This window comes from Paralichthys olivaceus, chromosome 5, assembly GCF_024713975.1.
Source record: "Paralichthys olivaceus isolate ysfri-2021 chromosome 5, ASM2471397v2, whole genome shotgun sequence".
Taxonomy (NCBI): Eukaryota; Metazoa; Chordata; class Actinopteri; order Pleuronectiformes; family Paralichthyidae; genus Paralichthys; species Paralichthys olivaceus.
Window position 1 is genome coordinate 3,121,792 of NC_091097.1, and position 13,826 is coordinate 3,135,617.

Below are 13,826 nucleotides of genomic sequence, written 5' to 3' on the forward strand. Positions count from 1 at the left end.
ATGCGCAAGAAGCCCCATTTTAAACCAGAGCGCAGTTAAATTCACGAGGGTTTTAATAAAAAGGAGTAAAAGGCGTCATTATTTTTTTAATAGCCTCCACCGGAAGGTGGGAAAACCATTCGATTAGATCTGCTCCTGTTCAGCAAAATGCTAAAGTAAATAAAGAAGATGTAACAGCCTGTAGCAACACACAAACAAAACTGCAACGTTTTCAGCTGCCTCATTTATACCGCTGACGTCACAATGAGCTTGCAGAGGGTTTTTCGGTCTAAACATTAATTTCAGCCTGGATGGTGCGTTCACGCCATCCAGGCTATCTGTGTTTTTCACATGCAACAACCGTGGATCATATACAGAGGCTGACGTTGCAGCAGCTCAGGCAGAGGGATTGAACCGTGTCAGAGAAGCAGAGAGAGTTGTGGCTGCAGTGAGGCCTCACAGGGGCTCAGATCCCCCTCCTGCAGCTCGGATAGCAGCTATAATGGATGTCAGACGACGCAGTGATATCATTTCTCAACACCGTTTCAAACATTTGAACTATTTCTGCCGCGTTTTGATGTGGGACTATATCTCGCCAGACAAAACACACTTAACGGTGGACACATGTCCGGGATAAGATAAGATAAACCGGCTGCTGCCTCTGCTGGCGTGCAGTCCTCTCCCCTGATGTTGGGAACTTGCGGTTTGATTCATTTACTAACGTGCTTCCCTCTTAAACTTTTCTCCACACTCACCTACCTGCCTTCACCGCGGCAGCATGCATGGCGGCTCCGCGTGGCTTCTGCAAATGCGCGCCCGACGCTTCCATGACACCACATCAGATATGAGGTGGAGATAAGCGGCGAATTATTTAAATATATATGAAAAAAGAGGAAGGAAGGAAATCTTGTCATCCCCCTCCCCCTCCCCCCGTCCCTTTCTGTCCACAGAAATGAGGCGGGATATTGCTCCTGACACGGCGGCGGACGGAGAGGAATACGCATTTTGAAAAGCGCTCCCCTCTCGCTGCTTCTGCCATTATTATGGGATGGGAAGCCGCGGAGACGATCTAATTTGGTTACGCTAAGGTTTACACTGGTAGTGATGGCCGAATGGGGAGAGAGATGGGGGAGAGAGGGGGGGAGTGCAAGAGCCAAGCCTTGGAAATTTAATTGTAGAGTGTTTCCCGGTGCACATCCATCCATCTGCACGAGATACAGCCACGTGTATTATTGTTATAATAATAATAATTATTATTGCTGTTGCTATTAATGTAAAATGTCTTGCAATGTGTGTGTTGCGTATGTAGCCTATGCAATAAAATTATTTCATGATGCGTTCACTGTCCACTGTCCTGCATTTTGCATAAATTACCACCAGGCTTCACACAAAAAAGACAACACCACCACACGAGCGTCATCTACCATTATAGTGCGTTATGAGGTTAGCGGGTGAAATTACGTTTACTCCAATGCACCACCCACCCTCCAGTCACCTCCACCACCCCACTGCTACTGGCAATGATAAAGGCAAAATAATAAAAGATGATAGTTACACCTCAACCAAATTCACAACAACTCACTGAGTCACTGCCTTTGATTTCATATAACAGGAGAATTGTAAATTTACAGAATGCAACTACATTTGTATTCGTGGATCTTGCTCTCCTCGCCACGTTAAAAGAGAAGAAGAAGAAGAAGGTCTGCATCACGGGGAAGGATTTGAGCAAAAGCAGAGACACTTGAGTGCTGACATGAATAATGGCGCCCAGCGCAGATCCAGCAAACATTCAAAGAAAACACATTGGGGAAAAACGAGGAGGTATAAAAAATGAAGCCAGGGTGAAGTGTGCAGCCTGGTTTCATCCATGAACTTAAATGGATCCCATATAAACAAGCCTGCTCTCCTCTAAAATTAGCAGCAGCAGATGAATCACATCGAAGCAGAAAAGCCTTTTTTTTTGTGTGGTAAGCAACAGTCAGCTGGTAGTTTTGGAGACATGAATAAATTATGAATTCCACAGCCTGAAACTGCTTCTGCCAATGCACAAAGCTTCAACTACAAACAGGGCCTGCGTGGGCTCGTTTTGCTCACTGTAAAAGTCATGGACTCGAACCGGCATCGTTTAGCTCTGTAGCCTGCAGCTCCCTTGGCTGAGCTACTTGGACTCACTCACACCTCCTGGCTAGATAGATGAGATTTTCCTGACGGCGGGTCTCTGTTTTATGAGATTTCACGGCGGCCGAGGCGCGCCCGGTGTGCCAGATTTAAACAAATCTCCCGTTAATTGGTCGCCGCAGTAATTCAAGACCCGCAGCTACAGCCAGCCACTGTCACACTGAGTGAGGGGGAAAAAAAGGAAACACACCCCGAGTTATAATCAAGTGCAAAGGGGAGTGTGTGTGTGAGGGAATGGAGGGAGAGAGGCGAGAGAGGCGAGGCGATGGAAACATAACCGGAGCAGAAAGAGGAGGAGAGCCAGGAGAGGAGTCCGTGCAGCAGAGATCTCTTCCTCCTTCTCCTCCTGCTTCCTAGTTCCGGTGCATCATCGCTCCATCGACCGTCATTTTTCTCTCTCCCCACCGTCTCCCCACAGCACGGGGAAGCATGATTTATCGCGGGCACCACCATAAACAACAGCACTCCCTCACAAACACACAATGGCAGCCCCGGCCGCACGCTGACACCCTGCCTCACTATAAATCAAGAGAAGTAGCTAGCTGGGGGGAAAGAAGAAGAGGAAGAAGAGGAGAGAGAGAGGGAGAGAGCGAGGGAGGGAGGGTGAGGGATAGACAGAGCCAGATAGAGAGGGATGCAGAGGCAGACAGGAGGTGATGGGAGAAAGATGGAGAAGAATATCCAAGTGCTTCTTAAACTATAAACAGCCATCGGCTAACATTGCATTCCTCCATTTCTCTCTCTCTCTTCCCTCTCTCCCTCCCTCCCTCCCTTCCCCTCTCTCTGCTTTGCACCGCTTCAACCTATAAACAATGGCTGGTGATGATGATGATGGGTGGGGGGTCATGTGTAAACAACACTAAACAGCAACATGCACGATGAGAAAACACGGCGGAAGATGGGTAGTTTTTTGGGGGGCTGCATATTTACCACGATGTTAAAATAGCCTATGAGTCAGTGAAGGGGGGATCGCGGCTGGCGAAGATGAGGAGGAAGACGCGTGGCTGTTTCCCCCCGTGCGGTCCCCTTCCTTCCTTCCTTCCTTCCGCAGTACTCACGGTGTCCACAGCGACCCGCAAGACGCGCGCCCGTCCAAATTTGTTTTATTGCAGCCTCCTTCTCTCTTTTCTCTTCCCCCTCTCTCTCTTCCTCTCTCTCTCTCTCTCTCTGTTGGCGTTTCTCAGTGACTCCTCTTCTCCCTCACTCTCTCTCTCTCCCCCCTCTCTCCGCTGCTATAGGGGGGCTTGTATTCTTTTTTTTTTCTTTGAAAAGACAGTTGAGGTTTCCACGTCAGACACACACAGGCACACACACAAATGAACACACACACGCGCCGGAGGAGCACCGTGCCTTACCGTTATATTCCTGACGAATACATATCTATTCTTTAACCTCGGCATTAATAATTTAATGAATCACGTGACGTGTCGGTCGGGGCGGGGGATTCGGGGTGAGGGTGCTGGTAGGGGTGGGGGTGGTGGGGGGGGGGTATATCTGTGCGCCTCTTACTTCGTGGGAGTGGGGACGCTGTGTGATGCAGGGGCTCTGTTTGAGTTTAAAAGAAAAAAGAAAAGAAATGAAGATGAAACAAAATATGAAGAGAGAAGTTGTGTTCACCTTTCAGCCTCCTCCCCGGGAGCCACCGTGCGTAATGTGCGTAAAGTAAACCGGGGTAGGTCTGTAATAGAGAGGGAGAGCGATAAAAGATGATTGTCACCAACTCTGTTCCCCTTTCTTTAAAAAATGACTGCCCGCCTCAGACTCTTTCTTCGTTATTCCTCACTGTCACCTCTGCCTCAGCTCGCAGTTACTCGGCATGAGAGAGGTGGTGGTGGTGGTGGGGGGGGGATTCCTGACACTGTCCCGTCTTATATTTCAACGGATCCGTTTCCAGCAAAGTAGGAAATGTTCGATTATCGCAGAGGAGTTGATTTCTCCCGCTCGGAGTCATGTTCGGGGCGTCCTGGAGCTAAACTAAATATTTAACAGCCGCGACGCGCACTCAAGAGCAAAACTGTGTCAGTGGAAATGAATCACGGCGGATTCCTTTGGCAATTATAATTCATGTTCTGCGTCGAAATGGAAACAGACCAGGTCGAGCTCTTCACCCACATCTGTGTGATCACATCAAAAATTTATATTTTATCTGGACAAAATTTTCATGAACACGTTTTTTTTTTATCCTGGTGGGATAACTGCTGTGATTCATTTAAATAGGATGAGTCTTTATAGAGGAGAGAAGTGGCGGACAGGTGGCACAGGAGAACAGAGCTGTTCCAAAAAAAGAGATGGAGAGAGTGACACAGATAGAGAGATATTAAAGAGGCACAAAGAATAAAAGAGAGAGAATGGTTGTGTGTGTTAGTGCAGACCGACAGAGAAACACCGGAGAGACAGAACCACCCGTCGCGAGGCCGCGCGGGGCAGCAACAATAGAAGGTTCAGGAGCTGGAGCCGCAGAACAATGGAGCTGGAGAATCTAGTGCCGGCGCTGGAAGGCTGTGCCGGGGCTCACTGAGCTCCTGAGCGGCCCACAAGGAACACTTCAAGGTCAAACAATGGTTCGCAGCAGCCTCCAGACATGCGGCTGCAGTGCGAGAAGGTGGTTAAAAAAAACACACAAAAAAAACCAAACCCTAACAACAGCACCTGCCTTCAGGTGTACAAGCTGAAAATACCCGGGCTCCTCTGCGCATTAAGACCAGACCCTCTCCCTTTTTATATTTAACCCTGCCGCTTTGAAACTACTGGGCCAGAGGAGCTGGTTCTGTTCACAAACGCATCTTGGATCTGAAATAACATTTCTAACATAACAAAGCTAAATTAAATAAATGTACAAATCAATGTAACTTTCATCGTGAAACACTGGAACAGTTTAGTGGCAAGCTGATTTATTTTTTCTAGACAATCTCACAGACTGAGTGCTTTAAAGTTGCATATGCAGAAACACAGAGGCGGGTCCCCGAGATTTTACCCACAACAAGATTGAAATCAAACATTCGCGGTGGTGATGATGGCGCGCGTAATGACGGCCATAAATTATGGCAATCACAGTGTGAAACAGCAGCTAAGATAAGTCGCAGCAGAGACCTGGGGACGGGCCGACAACAGCAATACCAAGCAGCAACGTAAACTTGGCACAGATATAAAATCATCCAGAAAAACGCACAGAGGCGTTTATCTGTGCATTAACAACGATTCTACTGCTACTACCACTATAACAATAATAATAATAATAATAATAATAATAATGACAATTATACATTATGTGCTCGGTGATAGTAGACCACCGCCATTGTAATGTCAGAGAACAGAGGACAGAAAGGAATTTCTTTGTGATATGTATATTTATTTTAAGAAATGTGTTGTTAACTGAGCTGAGTATCTACTGATGATTCACATGTGACACTGTGTGTGTGATGTGTTCCTTGATGGTTATTATCATCAGTATTATTGTAACTTGTATCAGCTTGGTGCAGAATAACACTGAAAGCCAGTGCATGGGCCAGTTGAAGTGGTGTTGGAGCTGTGTGCAATCTTGGGGGTCTCGTGGTCCATGATGGATTAAGACAAGGTAAATTCTTCCTCCTCGTTAATGATTAACTGGCCTTTGAATAAAAGGAGAGAAACTGAAAATGTCTCATTGTTAAGATGTAGAATGGCCGTAAAATTAAAGTGTCCAAGGCGTGATTAAATGGTTACTTATTACATCATAAAACGGTATTCTGCTCATTATTATTATCAGTATTATTATTATTATTATTTTTATAGTTGCTGTTGTTAAAGCTATTGACAGATGTAAGTAGAGCAGAGACAGAGATGGATTCACCCCAAACATCTCGCCTCTTCCCGTGGATAGTAAATCTGTTAGAGGCTGCAGCACGCGCACAACCGTTTTTTCAAAAACAACAAACTCTCTATATAATATATTCTTCTCTTGCGTTAGACGTGAGGGCTTTCCTCCTTTATGGAGTTACATCATAAACACCCCCTACTCCTCATAAGACCAATCAAAATCAATACGCAGTAGCATTTGCGTGATCAAACTATTTTTTCCATGGGCGCGCTGTGTAGCTACTGGTTCATTATTATATCAAAAAAGCCTGGATCCATAATTGATATTGTGCGGAAGCCGCCTGCCTGTACATGTACTTGGAATGGGAGACAGAGCGCAGTTTAATAGGCTGCAGTGAGTGTGAGCTGCTGTCACACACGTCACATCATTGATCCTGTCATATGTGACTTCTGAGCTCAGTAAAACAGCCTGAGCATTGTTGGCCTTATAAAGGCTGAGGGAGAGCCCGCTGGGTTACAGTACTCATCCATTACACTCTGCGTGTTTATTACAGTTTTACGTTTCCACGCTGCTCTCGGGACTGACTGATGTGCTGTGAGTCACATTATGAACATGTGTCCTCACACAGTTTGACCAAATGCTTTTGTCATAATACTAATGGATGAGCACTTCTGGTTTGCTGGTGATATAAACTGCACAATGAGTTGACGTGTGGTATTTTATGCAGCATGCTAAAATAAATATTTGCATCACATTTTGCTTTTGCAACAACAATTGTAACAGCCCAAAGGCCTATACGAATACCAGTTGAAGTAATGAGTAGAAAGTTTCTTCACTATCTGAAGTGAATCTTGCATTTCCTGTTTTGTGCATTATTCATATTTAATTTGTTCAAGGCTTATTACGAATATAAATTATCACTGGGGATAAAAAGCAACGCTTGGAATTCATTGTCTCCTTGCGACTGTGGTGATATTTTAAATGTTTCATGACGAGGCCTTCACCAAACTCGCCTTCAATAAAATGCAGATGAGAGAGGCTGAATTTGCCAAATCCCCTCTGCTGTCTGCAGGATGTTATTATGGAGCAGCCTGCGCGTCTTTGTCATGGGGATATTGATAAGTAAAAGGTGGGGGGGCGGCGGGGTTTGTTTAATACTGTGGTATCAATACGCGTTCACGGGCCTAATGCCCCGCCATTAGTCACACAGGCCGCGGAAGCGTATTTATCACTCACATCTAACGGATATGAGCGCTGCTGTAGCAAACAAGGGGCAGGATCATCCCACTGTATGGCACCGCTTGTCTCCATTCACTGGCTGTGCGCAGCAGCATGCACCGACACCGGCGCTGCTAACAACAGCTTCACCCTGAGATGGAGGAAACTCGTGAACTGATTTATATGTGATTCATGAGTCACGGCAATGAAATGAGTAATATTTAATCTGTGATAACACTTCATGATGATTTCAATATGGAGCATCTTCGTTGCGAGGCTGTGATGATTTGACTTAAAACAGAGGAGAGGGAATAATAATAATCATAAAAGTATGAGTTGTCTTTATTTAAATTAATAGAATCAAAGCAGCACATAACTGATGAAGTCATAATTGATTTGGGTTCAGATCCTGTGACGCCTTTTCTTCATCCAGTTATTTTACGGTTTGGTTTTTCAAAGTCTTCGATATCTGAACCAGATATTATTTATTAATTACTATTTAAAAACAAGTATTTGTTCACTGAAATTATATATTGCATGTTACTATCATCCCTGCAGCCACAGCATTGTGCAACAACAGCAGTGGCTTATAACAACACGTTCTGTGCGCGTGTGGCCGTTTGGTAACCATTATTTGGCTCTCTCTCTTTAATACTTAATACACGTCTCCTTTTAAATGGATCACAGACACACACACACACACACACACACACACACACACACACACACACACACACACACACAGAGAGAGAGACACAGTTGCAGTTGTAAAAAAGCCTGGCAGCCATATATCTCTGGTGACGACCTCCTCCTGCAGCCCGCGCGCCTGCACTGTGACCTCCTCGGCTCCTCGCGCTCTCCAAAATAATAAATTTCTCGGCCAAAGCGGCTGCAACAAGCGCGAGGAGAGGAAGAAAAAAAAGCGAGAGAGGGAAAAAAAAACACGCGGGCGATTTGTCTGGCAATTAGCAAACCACCGCAAGACTCCCAGGTCAGAGAGAGGAAGAGAAAGAGACACAGAGAGATAGGGAGGGGGGTGAGTTGGTGTAACTTTTCTGGGTAACTGTCTGTTATGTGAGACTTATGTGAACATTATAGTGCATGTTTATGTGCAATCCCAACACCTGTGTGTGTGTGTGTGTGTGTGTGTGTGTGTGTGTCTGCGTGTGTGAGATCCCTGAAATCCGTGTATAAATCCACCGTCACCACACTGACAGCAAACTGTAAAGCAGAGAGCATCTTATCTGTAAACTCCAGGCCGGAGTGAGAGCTGCCTCACATCTGCCTGCCTGCTGGACAGACTCCTACTGCTCCACACTTTCACGTCACACTTATTCAACTGCTAATCCCACTGAGACTGCACACAAATTCTACTTTCGGATGGAGAGAGGCATCAGGACGAGTCATAAAGCTGCAGAAAATAAAAAAAAATTACAGCTCGTAAGGACATACAGGGGCAGAGGCAGACTGGAGATCACTGTGTGCTTTCACTAACTAACAGCTCAGTGGGCTGTTATGCAGCAGCAGAGCAGCAGGGGTTTTAATTTAACAAGCATGTTTTTAATGAACCTGCATGAAGGCAGAAATTAGGTTTACCCCATTCAAGGTTTCAGGCGGAGAAACTTTACAAACCACTGCATTGGATTTGTGTATAAATTAGTTATAGGACTAAAGCTAGAGCATTGGTTTACCCCTCCTTTATTACTGCTGCGTTGCATCCTGTGGCACAAGATTATGCACAAGATTTTACAGCAAAGAGAAGACATGTTTATGCAAAGCTGTCTGAAGAACAAGCCAGTGGCTTGTGTGTATAAGCTCATGTTGGTCCTCAGTTGAATACAAGATAGAAACAACAGGAGGAAGTGAAAACATTTACCACTATACTCTTCAAAACACCACAAAACCGCTTTAACCACATATCTGTCTGAGAATGTGTCCAACACAAATTATACAATAGATAAAGATTAAATAAACTAGACCTCCATAACGACATGAAACTGCTTAACTAATGGAAAGAGTAGATCCAAAAGTGGTCTCACAGTTGTTTGGGTTCCATCGTTAACTATTCAAAAATACACAGTTCCTCATTCTGCAGGGGGGTGCTGGCTAACCAAACTTGCAGTTTCTCCAACAAGTCCTCCAACTTGAACGACCACATAGGTCATTTGTCTCAACCAGGAGTGGGGGTAGGACTGGTGTGGCGTGGAGGTCAGCCTCTGGCTTCAGAGCCAGTGGACCTCATCGGTCAGAAAAACCTGTCCCCTGTTTGAACCCTCCGCGGCCGCAGCTTGGCCATTCCGCTGATCCTGCATGACCATCGATTTCTACCCCCCTCTCCTCCTCCACCTCTTCCCTCTCCTCCTTCCCTTGGATACGTGCCGCTTATATTCCGGCCATTTGTTTCTCTTCCTTCTCCACGCATCGCATCACGCCCTGACCTGCCTCATCCTCACGAGTGGCCGGAGCCCCTCCACCTTTCTGTTTTTTAATTCAGGGCAAATTGATTTCTGAAGAGGTCAAGCAGGAGTGAGTGCGCTTCCTGAGGCCGCTGCTGCTCGGCTCAGCAGATACAGGAGGCCTGAGCGCACATGGCGACCTGCGATCGTTCGCAGTTCATTTGGAAACGCCTTGCAGATCGTTTGTTCACATGGTAAATTGTTTTGGAGCACAACCGGGAGAGTATCCATTAACCAGAGCTCCCCCAGTTCTTTTAATTTTTCTTTTTCAACCCCCCTTTCCATTGAGCGCCATATTATTCATATCCCCACCTCGGTGTCTGTGGCTTATTTGCACCTGGCCAACAAAACGCACCCACATACACACACATATATGGAGCAGTAGCTCATTAAAAGCTATAGGCCTAAACCACAGCAACACTTTATGACCACAGAAACACAGCCAAGACAAAATGCATAATAAGCTCTGGGTGAACAAGGAATTATTCACGTGGGCCACTCTGCCATATATTAGCTGGAGCATTTATGAATTTTCCTGAAGCCTGTTTATGCGACTGTATTAGCTTGGTAGTCCAACTCTCTCATATGCGCAATATAAATAAAAATACACCTTCAACTGAATATGAAAAAAAATCACAAAAAATATTCATTCAAGCTGAATTTATAAAACCTGCGCGTAAAAGATGCACATGGGCACATTTTACGCACAAAAGCAGATGCTCGAGAAGTGACAGGCCTCATGAGTGACAGACACAGAGGTGACACCACCGCGGCAAAGGGTGGCGGAAAAACAGTTGCACAAACTTGGGAGAAAACAGAAAACAGCCCAACAAAAGCCAGTCATCTGTAGTTGTATATACACTCCACTCTCACACACCTTACAACACAAACACGCAGCTCCAGAATGAAAGCCCCCGCGGCCATAAATGCCCCCTTCGCCTGACCTCGCCAAATGCGCACAGGGGGCAATAAAACCATAAAAACTGGCTCGGTGCCGTTTGCCTCCGCTGCTCCTCTGTGCAGCAGAGCCAAACCGCCAGAGGCAGAACAGTGAAGGCAAAATGAAATTCCCAGGCCTCTTACCTTGGACGTCACCACTTGGAGCGACCTCTGGGCCATCTTCCTTTTGCGCCGGGTGGGCTCTCCGACTGATTTCTTGGAGTTTCTTTGGAGGGATTTTCTTCTTTCCAATGAAAGAGGGCTGGGAAAAGTTTTTCTTTTCTTATGGTTGGATACTTATGGGGTGTAAAAAAATAGCTTGCTGGTGCGTGGGAAGGGGAGGTGTGTATGAGTGTTTATGTGTATAAGGAAGGGGGAGGAAGGGGGGGGGGGATCTTCCAGAGTGTCTTCCAAGACGTCTTATTTTTTTCTTCTCCTCCATGTGCGTCCTTCTGTTCGCTGCCCTCTGCGTCTCCTGGCAGAAGGGCTCTTCTGTGTGGCTGTCGGGTGACAATGGAGAAGGAGAAGAAGACGGAGAAGAAGTGTTAAAAGAAGAACAAGTGATTAATGATTTCTTCTCGTATAATTCTCGCATTTTTCTTGAGGTGCCGTCCCCTCTGCCCTGTCCACAAAATAATGGCTGTGAACTTTTTAAGGAGTGCGTGCGTGTGTGTGTGTGTGTGTGGGGGGGGGGATTCTTACAAAACAGCCTGCTCCCATTCACAAATGCAGCAGAAGGCCCTGACTGATAAAGGTGGCTGGAAAAAAAAAAGAATTAGAATTCTTTGGGTTCGATTTCATTGTACGACCATGTCACCCCGCACAAAAAATCCATTTATTTTTTTTAACTGGGACTGCAAACGGCTCAGGGGTTTAGATGATTATTGTGGAGGCACATTTGCGAGTGTGCATGTGTGGATATTTGAGGAGGGGGGCTTTTGTTTTAAAGCACCAATATAAAGGACATTTGTTGTGTAGGGGAAATTACAGAAATCAGACCCAAATATTGTGTGAGGAGAGATGCACTGCCCGCGGGTTGTATGTGTATATGAGGGTGTGTGCAAGCTCCTATTTGATCTTATTGTGTTCACTGTAAGGAAGATATGTGTGGCTACTTTACAGCCACTGGAAATACTTCAAATTGGAATAATAATATCAACAATTACTATTATTATTTTTTAGTGAAAATGCTGGTTTACGACCCTTGTCATCATAGGTAGCCTAAAGGTTTACGCATTTTGGTGCAGTGTATATATGTGCGTGTGTGTGTGTGTGTGTGTGTGTGTGTGTGTGTGTGTGTGTGTGTGTGTGAGTGCGCGCGCGCACATACAGTTTGATGTGAGGGCGGTTTTCTGCTGCAGGAGCCTTCTTTCATAAATAGGAAGAAAACAGATAAATGGGCAGGGGGAGTCTCTGTGGCAAGAAGCCCAGGGAGAAATCAACCAACAAGTAATAGGGAATCTTCTCTGGGCCGAGAAATACGAACGGACCAATTTGGGGGGCACGTTTTTTTTTGTTTAAAGTTCATCGAGAGGAATGCTATTTTCTCGCTCCCCCCCACCTCTTGCTCTATATTTTTTCGATACCTGCTCTAAGAAAAGAAAATGAAAATTAATACGGGAGCCGCGCCTTACAAAAGAAGCCATTCGTCTTGTTGATTATCTATTTGGTTGTCAGGGTTTGAGCTATGGCGCCGGCCTGCTCCCTTTTTGTAATATATAAAAAAAATAAAACACACATGCGCGCACGGCAGCGTTCCACAAAACAACGATAAGAAAAAAAACGTGGGCAAAAATCACACTCATTAAAGCGTTAAAAGACCACGAACCGAGATGCTATTTAATTGTTTTTTTTTCCAGAACCAGAAGAGGAAAGGAGGAGGAGGGGGGTGGGGGTCCTACACTCTTTGTCGGGCCGGTGCACGCCAGCCCGAGCAGCCGTTAAATTAACGGGAGAACGGGAGTGAAACGGAGAGACGGCTCTGTGATTTAAAACGAGATTACAGGACGTAATGTACCAGGATCAGTCAGGGCCGGGACTGATTAATCATCGCTGGCTCCTAAATTTTTTTCACGTCAGGTCTCTGTGCGTTTGTTGGCTTAAACCAACACTGAAATTAAATGGAATTATTTAATGTGTGTGAGCAGGTGGAGGAGTGTGTGTGTGGATATTTCACGCGCGCGCACGCACGCACATACACATACACAAACACACACACTGTTAAATCTGCACGAGAGGAGGAAGATGCTGTAGCTATAAAGCAAATTGGATGTTAATCTATTACAACATTTTAGAAACAACAAACAGTTGAAGACGTTTAAGTGAAAGAATCATACTATTGAGAGAATAGGTGATAAAACAGGACAGAAAATAACACTTTTCAGCCATTTATTTAAATTTCAATGGACTATTTACAAATAAGAAGGTAGACACTGAGTGGGCTTAAGCAGAGGAAGGAGCAACTTACATTTCTGAGAAAGTAACACATTCATTATGAGTTACCGGTATCATACATATCATCATCATCATCAATGAGGAAGAAGCTGATCTTTGGAATGTAAAAAAATAACATCAACTGAAAAATACAATTACAGAAAAAAAGTGGTACAAGGAGGAAGGAGCGGAGAGGAGGAAGAGGAGAGGTGTGCGCGCATTTCATGTGCGGACACAATAAAGATGAGACAACGAGAAAAAGAATCAACATCATTCGGACATGCAATAAAAAGCTCCTCGCTTTTCTGAATGTCTCTGGCTTGAACCGTTTCACTTAGAATTAAATAACTTTTCACATAGAAGAAATGAATAGCGCCTTTTCTGTATTGCAGGTAGTGATAATAATTATTATAATAACTCGTCACACAATTTAAAAAATATAAAAGCTCGAAAAGCGGTCACTTCATTCAACGAGTAAGAGAAAATAAGAATACAAAATAATAATAATAATATATATATATATATAAGTACAGCTGAGGTAATAGGTAGTACATTGTATAGTGCTGCGTTTATAGTGTGATCTTGGGCTATTTGTACCAGGAATTTGGTTTCAACGTCAGTGTCCTTTGTTTAGGCTTCATGGACTCACCCTGTCAGTCTGTTTCCCTGTACACAACATGAACACAACGTGAACAATCAACGGACCACACAACTACACGCACGTCATCCTGAGCGACGACCGCGTGCAACATTTAACAACCAACACTCAATTCAAAAAGACTATCAGTCCAATTTGTAAAAGCTCTAAGGCTAGTTTGTCATGAACC

The 13,826-nt window shown here is 45.0% G+C and overlaps 1 protein-coding gene across 9 annotated transcripts in view; it reads right to left on the minus strand.

Moving 5' to 3' along the window:
* Positions 1-13,826, minus strand: part of hoxb3a (homeobox B3a) — a 99,548-nt gene that overhangs the window by 28,440 nt on the left and 57,282 nt on the right. For 7 of the 9 annotated variants that reach the window (XM_069525684.1, XM_069525679.1, XM_069525680.1 and 4 more), the window contains one exon: positions 10,711-11,066. The exons of 1 other annotated variant lie outside the window; for it this stretch is intronic. The gene's annotated coding sequence lies outside the window, so the exon portion shown is untranslated. Of the gene's footprint in view, positions 1-3,087; positions 3,231-10,710; positions 11,067-13,826 lie in introns of those variants that run through there. One more of the 9 variants, XM_069525688.1, reaches the window with a different exon arrangement.